Source organism: Mustela nigripes, chromosome 12 (genome assembly GCF_022355385.1).
Source record: "Mustela nigripes isolate SB6536 chromosome 12, MUSNIG.SB6536, whole genome shotgun sequence".
Lineage (NCBI taxonomy): Eukaryota > Metazoa > Chordata > Mammalia > Carnivora > Mustelidae > Mustela > Mustela nigripes.
In genome coordinates this window covers 45727162-45741216 of record NC_081568.1, presented here as the reverse complement: position 1 = coordinate 45741216, position 14055 = coordinate 45727162, and the positions used below count along the sequence as shown (strand labels likewise).

General features: G+C 43.3%; 1 long non-coding RNA gene across 1 annotated transcript in view; it reads right to left on the bottom strand.

Moving 5' to 3' along the window:
• The window catches only part of LOC132027807 (uncharacterized), a 33119-nt gene that overhangs the window by 1420 nt on the left and 17644 nt on the right, over positions 1 to 14055 (bottom strand). The window contains exon 2 of the long non-coding RNA XR_009407210.1: positions 418 to 592. This is a non-coding gene — a long non-coding RNA (uncharacterized LOC132027807). The remainder of the gene's footprint in view (positions 1 to 417; positions 593 to 14055) is intronic.

The following is a 14055-nucleotide window of genomic DNA, read 5'->3' as shown; positions in this document are numbered from 1 at the left end:
GGGGGGCTGAGATCAGCCTCATGAATAAAACATTTCCAGCAGCTTCTAGATCGGAGGAGAGAGGGGTTCAGGAATAGCCTGCGCCGTGTATTTACCCCCTAATTCTTCAGTGTCTATTCTTGTTCATTTCTCAAAACGAGGAGCTATGGCAGAGAGCCATTCTGAGTTGGGAAGCTAGGAAGTCCACTCGGGAATCCGAGGCGTTAGACGACTGAGAGGAGAGGGAAGACGGCGTGGATAATGGGAAACTGGCAACAAACAGAGAGAGGGAGGAAACAAAAACTATTTGAAAAATATGGAGTCGGTCCATTTGGCTGCAGGAGAAAGTTGTTCCTTCTGGTCATCGTTATTAGCCACTACTTACTGAGCACTTATCATGTGCCAGGCTCTATGCTCAGCACTTTTTAAGTCAATTACCTCACTGACTCTTCACAGAAATCCTGTATCATCATCATCATCATCTTCCTTTTACATGGGAGGAGACGGTGGTTTAAAAAGTTGAAGACATTTGCTCAAGGTCATGCAGCTGGTAAGAAAAGGGGCCAGGATCTGTACCCCAATGTTCATAGCAGCAATGGCCACGGTCGCCAAACTGTGGAAAGAACCAAGACGCCCTTCAATGGACGAATGGATAAGGAAGATGTGGTCCATATACACTATGGAGTATTATGCCTCCATCAGAAAGGATGAATACCCAACTTTGGTATCAACATGGACGGGACTGGAAGAGATTATGCTGAGTGACATAAGTCCAGCAGAGAGAGTCAATTATCATATGGTTTCACTTATTTGTGCAGCATAAGACATAACACAAAGGACATGGGGAGATGGAGAGGAGAAGGGAGTTGAGGGAAATTGGAGGAGGAGATGAATCATGAGAGACTATGGACTCTGAAAAACAATCTGAGGGTTTTGAAGGGATGGGGGGTGGAACGTTGGGTGAGCCTGGTAGTGGGTATTGCATGGAGCACTGGGTGTGGTGCATAAACAATGAATTCTGGAACACTGTCAAGAAATTTAAAAAAAAAAGAAGAGGAAGAGAAAAGGGGCCAGAACTCCAACCCAGGCCTGTCCGATTCTGAAGCACATGCTAGAAGTACAGCGATACATCACCTATAAATCTGTGGGAGAGGCCAGGGCAGGGCTGGAAAGGAAGATGTCCCTTCCTGGGGCAGGTTCCAAGAAACTCTGAGCAGGCAGAGAGGCAGAGGGAGGGACAGGAGGTAGATCCCCGACACTACCCCAGGTCCCGAGGACTGAGAGTATAGTATCTACGTTACAACAGCCTCTCCTACTGGTACTACCCAATTCAGACCACTCCTGGGTACCACACTCAGTTCTGAAAATGACATTTTCCAAGAAATACTGACTAATCAATGCATAAGCCCAAGGGAATCACTTGACTATGAAGAGATTCAAAAGCCACCCTTGTATGGCCAGGTGTGGTCCCTAAAAATCTCCCATGTGCAATCCTTCATGCTCTTTCCCCTTCCACAGGGACCACAGAGGTCATTTGTCATAGAACGCAGACCCACAAGACAGAAGAAGCTGGATCTCTGAATTACTGCTTGGGGACAAGCCCCCCACTCATCAAAAACACTGAATTAAACTTCATGTGAGCAAGAAATAAACTTGTATTTAAAAAGGCTTTTTGTTTGTTTGTTTGTTTGTTTTTAAAGATATTCTTGCCAAAGCAATTGGAACCATTTGCCTTAAGAAAACTCAGAGGTAGAGGGTCATGATGATACCCAACCTCAAATATCTGATGGGCCCCCACAAATTAAAAGATTTCTTGATGTTACTCCAAGGGAAAGAACTAAGACCAGGGCTAGCATCTGTAAGGAGACGGATCACAACGAAGGATAAGGATAAAAATTCCTAAGAATCAGAGATGTTCAAAGATCAGGCTCCTACCCACACCCTCTGTCCTCTCCTTCCACCACATTCCACTTGGCTACCCACTCTTCCTTCTGATCCATGAGCATCATGGGTTCTTTCTTGCCTCGGAGCCAATACGCTTTAGATCCCTCTGCCTCAAACACTCTCCCTGACTCTTCGCAGGCCTTATTCATATATTCAACAACAGTGCATTGTGTCATACCTGCTCCATGCCAGGCACTGTTCTGGGTGCTTGGGAAACAAACCAGTGAACAAAACAGACCAAAAAAACATTACTCTTGAACTTCAAATTTAGCCAGAGATAAACACTGTAAAGAATGAACTTAATAGGGGTGCCTGTGTGGCTTAGTGGGTTAAGCCTTGTCCTTCGGCTCAGGTCATGATCTTGATCCTGGGATCAAGCCCTGCATCGGGCTCTCTGCTGAGCAGGGAGCCTGCTTCCTCCTCTCTCTCTGCCTGCCTCTCTGCCTAGTTGTGATCTCTCTCTCTCTCTGTGCCAAATAAATAAATAAAATCTTAAAAAAAAAAAAAAAAAAGAATGAACATAATAAACGAGTAAGCATTCCAGAATAAAACGAAAGTTGTAGCAAAGAAAGGAGGAGTGGAGTTTTGGGATAAGAGGCAAGTGGTGGTAATGGACAAGTTGCCATTTTAAGGAGGGAGGGCATGGTGAGAGTAGGCCTCATTGAGAAGTTGATGGTGAGCCAACAGTTGAAGGAGGTGAGAAAATTAGTCAAAGAATACCTGGGGTGGGTGGGGAGCATTCTGTGCAGAGTGAAGGCCTTGAGGTAGAAGCATCTCCACTATGTTCCAAGAACAGCAAGGAGGGGTACAGTGAGCAAGGGTGCTATAGTCAGGGAAGGCATGAGAGAGGCATCAGGGGCAACTGGGGCTTCAAACATCACCTCCTCAGGGAGCCCTTTATGAATCCCCAAATCTATACTATGTTTCCCTTCATGCATCCCATTATTTTCTCTTTCATGACATTATGTTCACTTGCCAGGGCTGCCACAACAAAGCAACCCAAACAGATCACCTCACACTTCTGGAGACTGGAAGGCCAAGATGGAGGGGCCAGCAGGGTTGGTCTCTTGTGGCGGCTATGAGGGAAAGACATGTTCTGGTCTCTCTCCTCGGCTTGGAGATGGTCTTCTCCACTTTGTCTCTTCACGCCCTCATCCTTCTGTGCCCATCTCTGTGTCCACATTTCCCCTTTGTATAAGGCCATCAGTCATACTGGAGGAGGGTGCCCCCCAATGAGCTCACTTTAACTTGTTTACCTCTGTAAAGACCCTACCTCCAAATAAAGTCACATTCTGTGGTCCTTGGGACAGGAGGTTAGAACTTCGAAAGATGAATTTGGGGGATGACAATTCAACCCACAGTAGACACTGTAAGTTATATTTATTTACCCATGCGAGGAATTGTTGAGCACCTGTAATCCCCACTGGACTTTTGGTGCCCCCAGAGGAGGGACAAAGTCAATGTCAGTCATCTCACTGCCCTAGCGTCTAGTGCAGGGCCTAGCAGGGGTTCAATGGTGATTCGGTGCTTAATTAATATTTGTTGATGATATGAGAGGCTGTTAGAATAAGTTCCTCCAGAGCCAGTGGCTGCCTGACCCTGGAGCCATTGGGACAGAAGGTTGGTGGTCGTTTGGGGGTGATTCAGCCATCCCAGGACATGGGTTATCCACCCATCCTTTCCCACACTGAGAGCAGTAATTCCCTTGTATTCCTGAACTAAATTCCTTAACTCCTTTTGTTCTGCTGCATAAGAGGCCACCGAGCAAGTTCCTCTTGTCCTTCAGTTTTTCCTCTTGTCCTTCAGTTTTGCCTAGTTCTTTCTTTCCATTTATAATCCTCTTCCCCCAGGGCTACCCCTCGAGGCTGTGCTGTGTTCTGTTGACAAATTAGAAGTCCTGCTGGGTTTCCAGCTTGGTACTGCCTACTGGCCCTTTGAAAGAACAACCAGGTCATCACTCCTGGAGTTCTAATGAAGTCGGGTTTGCAGGCTCTCTTGTCTCCCCCACTCTCTTAAAATCACCATGTATGGAAGTAAAAACCTCTGGATAGAGACCAATGACACATCAAAAGTTTCACTTGGAAAAACACACACAGAAAACTGGCAAAGAAAACAAAGGTATAGTGTAGGCTTTGGTCTTCATTCTTTGTCCCCATGCTGACCTGTGGTGGAATTTCAGAGATGTTATTTAACTTGTCTGGGCTTTAGTCTCCTCATCTATAAAGTGAAGATAGTAACTAATGGGTTCATAGCATAATGGCCTAGGGATATCCATACATACTGAAGGTTTATAAGCATTCTCCTAATGTGAAATGTTTTATTATATGATGATGAATTTGAATGGCTGGGAAGCATTTTATTACGTGTATTGTGAGATAATAGAAAATATATACATTGGTCTCTGTTTCCAGTTCCTGATGCAGCACTCCCCAAAACCTTGTCATTTCCTAAGTGATAAGAGTATTAGGAGCATCATTTGTTCTAATGAGGCTACTCTGGTGAGCTCTTAGATGGGAGCTGGTCCCCAAAAAGATCAAGCCATGATTAAAAGCTTGGGATCTTCAGCCCACCACATCCCCAACAATTCTCTAGAGCAGAGAGACTGGAAATCAATCATGCCTACATGAGGAAATCCCAACAGTGTGAGGTTCACAGAGCTGCCACAGTGGCAAACACACCCACACCGGGAAGGTGATTTACCCCAGCCCCTTGGGGACAGAAGCTCTTGCACTCAGGACTTTCCCACATCTCACCCTATGTATATCTTCATCTGTATCCTTTATCATGCCCTCTAATAAACCGGTAACCATAAGTCTCTCCCTGAGCTCTATTCTAATTCTTTCTAGCTACATGACCTTGAGCAAGCTTATTTACTCTCTGAGCCTCAGTTTTGGTAAATTGGGAATAAGAATCCCACCCCCCAGCATCCCGATACAGATAAAGAAGATAATTCACACAAGGCTCTTTGAAATAGGCATGCAGCAAGTGTTAGCTAATTATAGCAGATATAGTGCTGCTAAAAATTACTTGAAAAGTCTTTCCAAAATGACCCAACACACTAGACAAACTCTGGTTCTGAATGACCTTGTTCCCAGAGTTTTGCTCAGAGTTGAGACTTGGACAGTTGATATGATGAAGTTCAGGATGAAACTGGACCACTCCAGCAAAAGTCCTGCCAATTTCTGTGGTGTTCCCTTATCGAGAATTAGACCCCATCGAGGGTGAAGAAGGAGAAAAGGTCAAAGAACCCATAAAGAGATATGTTGATAAATCAGGGGAGAGAATTTGGCATGCCCAGCAGACATTTGCAAGCAAAATAGACTTCCAAATCTCTTTGGAAAACTTCTGAAAGGAAGACGGGGTTGGCCTTGAAGTCAAGGTAAGATTTGGGTGGGAGAGGGAGGCAGAGCCAGGTGTGCCTGAAAAGGAGGGACCTGTGGCTGAAGCAAAGAGTGTGTGCCAGGGAGCAGTGAGCAGAAATTTCCTTCCCTTCCGTTCCTTGCCTGTTCTACCTTCCTCTTCCCTTCCCAAAATAACCCAGCCCTTTGGCTAAGCTATCAGGATGTTCCAAGTTGGTTCTGCTTGCAGTGTTTCCCCAGCTAGCTAATTAAACATAGCACATTTAATTGAATCATAGTGAAGCCCATAGCTGATGTCTCTACACCCAGAGGGGAAAAGGTGGATTGTGATGAAAACCAACAGAGTTTTACGGGTGCTCGCTAGAGCTGTGTAGATATTTTCAAACCTCAGCATAAAAAGCATGATATTTGAGGCAGTTATCATGTATAGATTAGAGTAATCTCCCAAACAAGGGAAGAGAAGATATCCCTTTTATACAACAACAGTTCAGTAAATTTTGTTTAGCTTGCATAGGATACAGTTAATTATAGTAATTTATCAAAGTGGCACAAGGTGGTATTCACACACACAAAGAGTATTTTCCCACAGTTGAAAATCCTTAGTTTTATATAAGCTGGAGCTAGTACTAATTGAATTTTCACTTGGGTAGATAAAATCTTTAACAACTCCGAAATAACTAAATGCTCTTTGCTCAATGATGTGGATCAAGATGATTTACAACACCTTTCACACAATCATGCTAATTTTGCTTTCATATGATTAATTAAAACAATATGTTCATTCTTCCTAAAGTGGAATTAGGGCACCCAAGGAGTTGGCTTTTATTACCAACTTCCCTATCCAGCAATAAAAGCAATTTTCCCACATTGTCGTCAAGAAAGTGCTAAGTACACGGGGCCTGGTGGAAAGTCTTTGTCAAGTTCAACATTGGTCTTTGGAAGGCAACAGAGATAGTCAGATGGGCAGATAGCAGTTTCTAGGACTTCAGAGTTGGAAAGGGCTTTAAAGGTAATCTCATGAAAACCCCCATGTCACAGATGAGAAGACTGAGGTGGCAAACATGCTGTCCCAGCTGATAAGGCTCCATTTGGGGCAGGACTAATATCAGCATCCAGCTACCCTGATATGTAACCCAGTCTTCTGGAGAAAGAGAACTGGACCAGGAGTCAGCAAACCCAGATTTAAGATCCAGTTCTTCTGCTGACTCACTGTAAGACCTTATAAGCACTGAGTCTCTCTCTCACTTTCCTCTTCTGTAGCATTGGGATGACAGTACTTATATCTTCAGTCTTCTAAGAAAAGAGGGCCAAGAGATACATGAAGTTTATGTGAGCCACTCTTCCATCCCGAACCCCCATCTGCTCCTGAATTTGCCAGACCACTCTGCTTCAATGTATTACTACCCTCCACCCCCTAGGTTCCTCAAAAGTGTCCAGCCTTCTTGTTTTTTCCTGCTGGATGAAGCTGAAGACTAGGAGACAGAGGCCCCCACAACTAATTAGTGGCAGAGTTGGTTTGGAGCCCATCACTGCCATCTCTGGCTGCTGCCTCCTCCCTGGGCCCATTCCTCAGACCCCTGCCCTCTGGCATGAGTGACAGTGGATGGCAACTCTCTTGGGTAGTGATCCCTGATCCTGAGAGATCGCTGCTCTACCGAGTTCCCTTGGTTTATCTAGCCAGTCCCACATAGGGGACCCTTTTTCAGAGGGATTTCTGGTAGCAGATTCAAATTCTTACACAGTTAAAGAAAGAAAAGACTTTAACCACCTTCATGTTACAGATGGGAAAATTGAGGCCCAGAAGAAAAGGAAAGATGGCACTGTTTACTGAGCAGATCCGATGTGCCAGACGTCTCTTAGGATGCTTTCTCAGGTCACTACATTGTCTGCCAAGGGCAGAAAGGACGTATGACTTGTCCAAGGTCACCTGGCTGCTAAGGGCTTAATCCAGATTCACTCAGGACTGCTCTGTTTTCCACGCACACGCCAGTCCTCTCCCAGGCTTTCTCCTTACCATTTACGGAGCATGAGTGTCCAGTGTGAACAAAGTGTTTTACATGGACTAATTCATTGTATACTTTCAACAACCCTCAATGGCTGTTGGGGGGAATGGGAGTACTATTATACCCCTTACTTTGGAGATAAGGAAAGGGAAGCAAAGAGGTGAAGTCTCCTGCCTGAACTCACATGACCAGTGAAGCCAAAGGCTGAGATTCAAATCCAGGCATGGTGTCCAAAACCTCTGTACTCGACGGCCACCTCCTATACACCGACTCTCCTTAAACATCTGTTAGGTCTGCAAGGTCTTTGGACCCTAATGGAGCAATGCTCACTATACAAGCATAAAATAAAGTCAGTTAGGAGGTACCAACTACAGGTGTCACAAGACTTCAAACTGATAGCACAAAGACTTCAAATGGACCTTCAAGAGTTCTTGCTTCCCTCCAACGGTCACTGGCTCTGGCTCTGCAGATGCCATTAGCATAATGACAACTGTGCTAGCAGCCTCAGCCCCCAGGCTGCAGTGCCTGTGAGACTGGCTGCCTCCCACGGCTTCCCCTCTGCTTCATGCTCCATTGGAGAGGGCAGACAGCTGTGTTCATCTACTGCAGAAGTCTTAAAAACCACTTAGCAGCTGCCGCCCTTGTCCTGTGGCCAGTTCAACAGAAAGACCCTTGGGTTTCTCCGAGCTGGCCTGACATTCAAAAGGAGGGAAAGCAATAGAATAAAAACCATGGATGATGTGGGGTGATAGAGGAGAAAAAATTGGGGGTCTTAGGCAGTTGAAAACATTACTTCATTCATTATGCTTATTATCACCATTTTTCACCTTCCCAACCTTGGTACTTCTAAGCAAAGATTCTAGAATTATACCAAATAATCAAATGTTCCTTCTAGAATTTAAAAATGAAAAAACTAAAACAAAAACAAAATTACAAGGATTTGCATTTCACTTCTGCAAAAAAGAAGGAATTATACATACTTCTGCAAAACAGCCACAAATGATTTTGTCATCCTTTGAAGATAACGTGAGATAGAGAAAGAAAAAATAGGAAACACTTTTTATAAACCTTGATACTAAGACTCATGCTTGGAGCATGTGGGTGGCTCAGACAGTTAAGGGTCTGACTCTTGATTTTTGGCTCAGGTTATGATCTCAGGGTTGTGAGATCAAGTCCCGAGTCAGACTCCGAGCTTGGCATGGAGTCTGCTTGAGATTGACTCTCTCCCTCTCCCTCTGCCCCTCACCCCCACACACTCATGTGCTCTCTCTGTCTCTAAAATAAATAAATCTTTAAAAATAAAAAGACTCAAGCTCATGGAGAAATGTGAAAACTGTGAGCTTGGAAGTTGGGCTCCCTGAGTCTTATTCTTGTCCTACCACTTACAAACTGTGTGTTCTTGAGCAAGTGACCCGTCTTGCCCAGCTTTACTCTCTTCCTCTGTAAAGTGGGGAGGATACTAGTAAGCCAACTGATGTCATGTGATTGTTATCAGGGTTAAATCAGATTACGTATGTCAAGGTTTCAAACATGTGTTGGTTATTGGCACAAGATTATTTTTGTCAACAAATACAATATTTATTATATTAATGAGAATTCTACTGGAAGGGACAGAAACCAGCTGAAATTAGTTTAAATAAAAAGGAAAGGAAATGTATCGAGTGACGCATCTAGAGGCACACAGGTGGTTCTGGCCCCAGGCTAGTCAGGATCCGGGAACTCAAACAGCTTTAGAATCACCCTCTGATCAACACTCTGGATTTCATGTCAGCTTCGGTCTATGAGTTGTCTTCATTGTCTCAGACTCCTCAGGGATCAATTTCTACAGCTTATGACACAGGGGCAGGACAGAGCTACCACTTCCACCTTCAACCCAAGAAATTCCAGGGAAGTTATATGCCTTTTCCAGTGGCTCGGGAAGTGGAGACTATAATCTATAGTCTCCCCTATCTATAATATAAGCACAATTATTATATTATTATAATCTTCAATCTACTCCATCTGAACCACATGGAGCACCAGAGAAGTTTTCCAAAGGAAGACAGCTTCACTCCACTGGGCTGAACTAGAACAAGAGATGTTCATTACATCTGTTATTATTATGTGACCTAGCTTGCCATGAACAAAGTCCCTTTAAAGAGTATACACTACTGGGGTGCCTGGGTGGCTCAGTGGTTAAACCGCTGCCTTCGGCCCAGGTCATGATCTTGGGGTCCTGGGATCGAGCCCCGCATCGGGCTCTCTGCTCAGCAGGGAGCCTGCTTCCTCCTCTCTCTCTGCCTGCTTGTGATCTCTCTCTGTCAAATAAATAAATAAAATATTAAAAAAAAAGTATACACTACCGATGCCTATCTACAGTGTTCCATATATACACGTTATCCAAAAATAGTAGAGTATAGATTTTGCAAACAGAGATTAAGCTTATCTTTCTTCCATCCTCCACAGTGCCCAGCACAGAACAGGCTCTCTAAGAAGTATTTGGGGGGTGACTAATAACTCAGCTCTGGAATCAAATTACATACTGTACTATTTGGAATGAATTAGATTATGCTTCAGTTAAAAAACACCCCCCTCCCACCTTAGTGACTTAGCATAAGCTGGTTCCTCATTCAAAGTCTACTGTAACACAGGTGACTGTCCAGGGCAACTGTCCTAAGAAGATGCTCAGAGACCCAAGTTGACAGAGTCCCCACTGTCTGGCAGTGTACCCTTAGAAACACTGGGACTCCTCAATCAACATGGAGAAGACAGAGATCTGGTCGTGAGCTTGACAGGGGAGGGGATCTCTTAATGACAATGTAGCCCTTCCCTCCAGAAGTGGCCCATGTCATTCTGCCCACAGCCCACTGGCCAGACCCAGTCACCAGACCCACATACTCCAAAGAATTGGAGATGTCATCTTCCACATGCTTGGAAGGAGAAGAGAATCAGGTATGTGTGACTTCTAGCCATCTCTACCCAAATCAATGAAACTAAAACCATATTCTACAAAAATGATACCCAAAATTTAAATATTAAGAAGGTCTCAAGAAAAGAATATAGCCTAGGACCTATTAATAGGGCTTTCCTACTACTTCATCACAGACCACCGTCCCCACATTTCTGACTAAACCCATATTACAACCCAGCAGAGATGAATTCCATTTGAAAGTTCAAAGTTTATTTATTTTGCATGCTCCACTATCAGACAGAAATGACCTTCAAAATCCAACTGAGCATACAATCTTACTAGAGGCAATTGACAGTTCTTTGCAAAAGCCTTTAAAAACAAAAACAAAAAAAAAAAAAAAATGCATACTCTTTGACCCTGTAATTCCACTTCTGTGGTTTAACCTTAGGAAATAAGCAAGGAGGTGCACACGGATTTCACTACAAGGATGTTCCTTGCAGCCCATTTTTAACAAGAAAAAGTAAGAATTGACCTAAATGCCAGCAACAATGTATTGGTTAAATAAATTCGAGTGTGTCCTCACATCAGAATAATGGGCATCCATTAATAACTACACCATGGAGGTATATTTATTAATATAAAAAGAGGTTTGTGGCACATAAATTGGGGGTGGGGGGAAGCAGGCTATAAAATGGTACATATACCACATGTGCCTGGGAAAGGTTCTAGAAGAAAACATATCAAGGAATTAATAATGTTTGCTCCTGTGTGGGTGGGATTATGGGTGTGTTTATTTTCTTTTTTGATAGACTATTATTTTCTGCTCGTACAAGTAATGCTGTTGAAATAAGAAAAACAAGGTAGTTTAAATTATAAATAAATAATATGCTTGGGCATATCACACACCCACTGCTCCTAATGGTACTTTTATCTTGGAAACTGACTGCAGGCGATTAGGTTCTTTCTAGTCTTTACTGCTACAGTCACTCCCCATGACAATAATAGCAAGAGAATTTGGGAGAGACAGCACTTCTCAGTTTATAAGCCCTTTCATTTTCACAATCACCCCTACTGGTGTAGAGGGAGGGACTACAGGCCTTTCTGTCCCCATTTGACAATTAAGACTCAAGGCCATTACGGGACTTGCCCAAGAGGAGAGACTACACCAGAATCCAAGACTGTTCCAGCCACTGCCCTGTTCAACTCCACAGAACGTCAATGGATTCTAGCGGAGCCTTTCACTTAGCAAATACTGTGAAAAGCGCCCCCTGGAGTTGTGCAGCATCCAGTCCTGCTCAAAACCTTACTGGATGGCCAAAGGTCTTCCTACAACGAATTAGCCAGCCTGTGTCAATGATGGATTACAGGTAAGTAAGCAAATCTGCACTCTACAGACATTTATTGAACACACCCTAGGTTCACATTGTTGCAGTACCTGAAGTTATTAAGTTTGGCCTTTATCCTTAAGGCAGTGAAGAGATATTTGAGGGTGCTGAGTAACAGAATGATGTAATCAGAGCTATATCTGGGAAGAAAAATTTGGGTAGAAATAAGAGTCAGTGGAGGTGAGCAAGACCAGAGGAAGCAGGGAGACCAATGTGTTAGGAGGCCATTACAATCATCTAGATACAAAAAATAAATACCTAAACTAAGGCAGAACCATATGCTATCTTAGTGATTTACATAAAGATCCCTTTCAATTTCAAACTAAGCCAATGACATAGGTACTATTTTTATCCCCATTTCTGAGGTTAGGGTTCAGAAGAGTTAGGTCACCTGAACAAAGTTGCCCAGCAACCATGTGTCAAGGATTCCAACTCAAGCCCATGTCACTACAAATCTCATCACTGAGCCATTACGCTAAAAATAAGAAAAAGATGGGGCATCTGGGTGGCTCAGTGGGTTAAGTGTCCGTCCTGGGATGGAGCCCCACCTCAGGCTCCCTATTCAGCAGAAATCCTGCTTCTCCCTCTCCCTCTGCCTGCTGCTCCCCCTGCTTGTATGCTCGCTCGCTCTCTCTCTCTCTCTCTCTCAAATAAATAAATAAATAATCTTTAAAATAAATAAATAAAATGTAAAAATGAGTAAAAGAAAGTGGACGGTTTGTCAACTTAACACAGACTGCTATATGAATAGGATATTGAGTAAAAACCTTATGGCAGGGGCACCTGGGTGGCTCAGTGGGTTAAAGCCTCTGCCTTCAGCTCAGGTCATGATCCCAGGGTCCTGGGATCGAGCCCCACGTCAGGCTCTCTGCTCCACAGGGAACCTGCTTTCTCCCCTCTCTCTGCCTGCCCCTCTGCCTGCTTGTGATTTCTCTCTCTCTGTCAGATAAATAAAATCTTTAAAAAAAAAAAAAAAAAACTTATGGTAACCACAAGTGAAAAACCTGTAATAGATATGTAAAAAATAAAGATAAAGGAACTTCAAGAATATGACTAAAGAAAGCCATCAAACGATAAAGAAGAGGACAAACAACAAAAAGAACAGGGAAGAGCTACAAAAACAAACATAAAACAAGTAAAAAAAAAAAAACACAGTAAGTACACACTTGTCAATAATTACTTTGAATTTAAATGGACTAAACACTCCAATTAAAAGGCAGAGGGTGACAGAATGGATAAAAAAGCAAGACCCGGGGCGCCTGGGTGGCTCAGTGGGCTAAAGCCTCTGCCTTCAGCTCGGGTCATGAGCTCAGCAGGGAGCCTGCTTCCTCCTCTCTCTCTGCCTGCCTCTCTGCTTACTTGTGGTCTCTGTCTGTCAAATAAATAAATAAAATCTTTAAAAAATAATAAAATTTTAAAAAGCAAGACCCATCTATATGTTGCCTATATAAAACTCATTCCAGACCTAAAGATACATGTAGATTGAAAGTGAAGGGACAGCAAAAGCATTCCTCTTGCAAATGAAAGTGAAAAGAAAGCCAGGGTAGCAACACTTGTAACAGACAAAACAGACCTTAAAACCAAGAAGAAGGAGAGACAAAGAAGAACACTATGTAATCATAAAGAGAGCACTCCAACACAAAGATACAACAATTGTAAATATTTATACACCCAACATGGGAGCACCCAAATATATGAAGCAACTATTCACAAACATAAAGGAAGAAATCAATAGGGATACAATAATAGTAGGGGACTTCAACACCCTACTTATATCACTGGATAGATCATTAAGAGAAAATCCACAAGGAAACAGTGGCTTTGAATGACACATTGGACTAGATAAATCTAACAGATATACTTAGAACATTCCATCCCAAAACAGCAGAGGACATGTTCTTTTCAAGGGCACACGGAACATTCTCTGAAATAGATCACATGGCAGGCCACAAAAGGAGTCTCAAAAAAATCAAAAACATTGAAATTTTATCATGCATCTTTCCTAACCACAACACTACAAAACTAGAAATCAACCACAAGAAAACATCTGGAAAGAGCACAAACATATGGAGGCTCCAAGCCTCTCTCCATCATCCACCTCGATATCCCATGGCAGTCCCCATTTCTGGAAGTGAACCTTTTGTCTCCCCCTGTCACCGTCATCACCCATTTAGCTATCACCTTCTTTTATTTGTGTATTTTAAATATCTATTTATTTATTTTATTTTTAAGACCCTAGTAGAGTTAACATACAGTGTTATATTAATTTCAGGGGCATAATATAATAATTCCACAATTCTGTGCATGACTCAGGGCTCATCATGATAAGTGTACTCTTAATCCCCTTCACCCACTTAACCCATCTCCCCCATCCCCTCTGGGAACCATCAGTTTGTTCTCTGTAGTTAAGAGTCTAGCCTTTGGGGGCGCCTGGGTGGTTCAGTGGGTTAAGCCACTGCTTCGGCTCAGGTCATGATCCCAGAGTCCTGGGATCA